Source organism: Trichechus manatus, unplaced genomic scaffold (genome assembly GCF_000243295.1).
Source record: "Trichechus manatus latirostris isolate Lorelei unplaced genomic scaffold, TriManLat1.0 scaffold00006, whole genome shotgun sequence".
Taxonomy (NCBI): Eukaryota; Metazoa; Chordata; class Mammalia; order Sirenia; family Trichechidae; genus Trichechus; species Trichechus manatus.
Window position 1 is genome coordinate 8,112,437 of NW_004443942.1, and position 3,916 is coordinate 8,116,352.

Genomic DNA, 3,916 nt, shown 5'->3' on the forward strand with positions numbered 1-3,916 from the left:
AAGGGTGAAGTCAGACACATGTCCTCACCGTTTTCTACATTCCTTTCTCCTGTTGTTGGTATAATATATCCTTGAGAAGCAATCTCTGATGTCTCCCTGTATCAGGAATTCTTGCAGTTGCAATTAACATTAAAAACAAACAGCTTCTAGTCAACTTAATGCATTATAAATAAGTTCACTCAATAGAAAAACCTTGAGGTAGGTGAGCAACAGCACTATTTCTCTGCAGCTGCCCAGGTTCTTCCCCCTTCTAGGTATTGGCTTTGCCTGTAGGTTGGCTTCCCTCAAGATTTCAAGATGACCACAAGCAGTAATGGGAGTTACATGCTTCCTTATTCTTATCAGAAAGGAAGAGAGGGAATCCCACAAATATCTATTCAAAGAGCTTAGCTTCACTCTACTGAGGCCTCAGAAAATTTACCACGAACTCTTTGGCCTGAGCCAGGGTTACCAAAACCAAATTATTGCAAGGTGGGAAAGAGGGATTACACTGATTGATTTACATTAATCTGGATCCATCTCCAGATCTGGAGTGGGATCGGTCACTCCTGAATTCCAACACACAATGAGGAAAAGAGGGGATAGAGGCTGAAGGCCCAGCCACAGGATTGACCTCCCTGCAGGGCAGGTTTTTTCTTTCACTCTATCTCTTTTATTTGTTGTGCTCAAGTTCAAATTGAATCCTGCATCCATTGTTTCTGATTTATTCTACTGAATTATAAGAATGCTACATGTTCATTTCAATTGAAAAGAAAAGCAAAATAAAAGAAACATCATAGAATGGCCCAGAACTGTCCATTAAACAGAGGAAACAAATGCAAACATTTTGACACACATGTTGGTCTTTTCTGTTGTGTCTTTCTGTTGTTGTTGTTATCCTTTTTTTTAAATATGGAACGCTTCACAAATTTGCATGCCATCTTGCACAGGGGCCATGCTAACCTTCTCTGTATCGTTCCAATTTGAGTATATGTCTGCGGCCAAAGCGAGCACTCTATTGTGTCTTTTCGTGCATGGTTGTATTCATACTGGATACACAGGTTTGTAAGGAGCTCTAGTGGCACAATAGTTAAGCGCTCGGCTGCTAACAGAAAGGTTGGCAGTTCAAACCCACCCAGTTGCTTTGTGGAAGAAAAATGTGGCCATTTGCTCCTGTAAAGTTTACATTCTAGGAAACCCTGTGTGGCAGTTCTACCCTCTTTCAAAGGGTTGCTGTGAGTCGGAATCGACTCCACTGGCACCTAACAACAACACACAGGTTTGTACCCAGCTTTGTGATTTAACACGATGATGCTGGCATTTCCGCAGGGTGTTGGAAATATGTTAACAGCTTCATAGTCCCAAATATAAAGGAATGATGGTTTACTTTTCTCTGTTGTGGTACAACACGCTTTCCTAATTATTCACTATACTAAATAATACTTTAATGAACATCTTTGAACTCTAATTATTTCCTTATGATAACTTCCCAGATATTCATTTGCAAATTATCTTCCTAGAAGGGTATATTATTGTCAACTCCTCTCTACAATGTAGGAGAAAGGCTGTTTCACTGTACTTAAACACTTATACCCAATATTGTTTGTAATCTTTACTAATTTTGAAAAAAAATTAGTAAATAGTTTTTAATCTTGACTTTTTTTTAAAAAAAATGGGGAGCATCTGGTTGCTGATTTAATTTTCATTGCTCCGATTAGTGTAGCAGAGACTTTGTTCCAATGTTTATTAATCATATATTTCCTCTTTTTTATGAAAAAAATGTTCATATCCTCTCCTTATTCTCCTATGAGAGCTCAGTGTTTTTTCTTATCAATTTTTATGAAATCACCATATAGTAAGGATATTAATCCTTTGACTTTTGTAGCACTTTTCCCACTTTTATTTATGTTAATTTTCATATACATAAGTATTATATTTTTTAGTAGTCAAATATATCAATTTATCCCTTTGGTACTTATATTGTTTTTAAGATTACAAAGCCATTCCTAATTCAAATATTTAATCAAAATTTAATTCTATTTTTTTCTCTTATTCTTGTGGTTTGATCTTTTTACATTGAACTCCTAATCCTATGTATTTCAGTTATGCTTTGTTGACAAGGTCTTTACTTAAGCATTTCTCAGTGAATCCCAATAACAGTACAAATCTGTCCTTTATATATAAAGAGGTTGGCTGACCCATTAAATCATCTGCTTTGAGAAATCTCTTCTACTGGATGGGTAGCTTGAAGGAGAGAAGACAGCCTTAGAAATGAAGGGAGAACTGACTTATGATTCTGGATGTTGATTTCTTCTCCAATGCTCAGTTTCCCCATTTGTAAAATGGGGAAGGTTGACTAGGTTCTCTTTAAAGTCCATTTCAATTCTAGGTTTTGTGGTTCCAGAAAATATTTTTTCTAGTTTCTGTGCATGTTCCTCTGGTTTCTTCTTTTCCTCACTCCTTCTGGGATGACTTGTCCATGGAGACCAAAATTGGATGCATCCCTGTCTTGTACATGTCTTCTATGGTGCCTGCCACACCCAGCTTCTACATCTTCTCCTGTTCAAAACCAACCCATCTGCACCCCTGCAAAGAGAAGCAGACGTAAGTTGTTCTTAATACCAGATGTCCAGTGATTGGCTCAGGGGTAGACATTCCATCCAAGGTGGCTTGTCTATTGATTGGCTGGAGAGTGCCCCAGGAGACTGTCCAGTGGGAGCGATAGTAATTAGCTAAGCCAAGCACACGGACTCCCTCTACAACTTGGACTGGAGCAGAGAGAAATAATTATCCACTTGATCTTGGAATCTGGCTGGAGTGGATGGAAGCAGATGAGAATGGACCAGGAAAGCAGTGGTTTCCCAGGGCTCCCATGGTTTGAAGAATAAGCAAGTTCCAGTTCTGATCTACCCACACCCTAACAATAAACCTTTCCTGTCTTTAGATGAGGAGTCCCTGGGTGCTACAAATGGTTAATGTGCTTGGCTGCTAACCAAAAGGTTGGAGGTTTAAGTTCACCCAGAGGTGCCTCAGAAGAAAGGCCTGGCAGTCTACTTCTGAAAAATCTGCCACTGAAAACTCTATGGAGCACAGTTCTACTCTGACACACGTGGCATCACCATCAGTTGGAATCAACCCAATGGCAATTTTTTTTGTTTGTTTTTTGGTATTTAGATGGTCTCTGTTTCTTGTAAATAATAATGTGAGTAACACTCCCTAAAAGGTTTCTTCCCCTGTCTTATTCACATCTTCTCATTAGTCCATCTGGGGAGTGGTTCAGCGTCTGCTGCATTCACCACCAGCCAGAGGCAGAAGCCATTTGGGGAAGTGAAGACGTAAGGGAGCTGTGACACTGAGGATGTGCACACGCAGACACACACTCCCACGTTGCACTCCTATCCATAGTCTTCCACTTCACATATACTCACAGCACACTCACAACCTCAGCTGATCCCAGAGAGGTCTTTAGCTTAGCAGGATGCACTTAAATGTGGAAAGGTACTCCTCACCCTCTCATGCCAGCCTTCCTGAGAATTGTTTTATAGAGACGTTATGATTTTGCTCAGGGCTGGCCCCAGGCAAAACTGGGAAGTGGAAAAGTTTGCATTTGGCTCCCTCACACACCTCTCTGGGCTGCTCCCTCCTACTGCCTGCCAGCTGCTCCCTGTCCTGGCTCTTCCTACCCGCGCTGCACCTCCATTAAAAACTGACCGGTTCTATATCCCACCTCCTCAGGGTTCTGCTCTCTGCTTGAAAGATGCCAGCAGGGTTTCCCTCCTAGGAAAGATCTTGAATTCTTACCAGGAATCTTCTAAGAGGCAGAGCCTTAACTCCAAATGTTATCAAGGCTGAAGGGTGACTTTGAGCAATAAGAATCGTGTCTGTTTAAAGAAACCAGCATCACACAAAGCCTGCCCCAAACCCACTTACCAGTCAC

General features: G+C 40.8%; 1 pseudogene; it reads right to left on the minus strand.

Moving 5' to 3' along the window:
• Window positions 1-885: 885 nt before the first annotated feature.
• On the minus strand, window positions 886-986 carry LOC111821987 (uncharacterized; annotated as a pseudogene).
• Window positions 987-3,916: the final 2,930 nt, after the last annotated feature.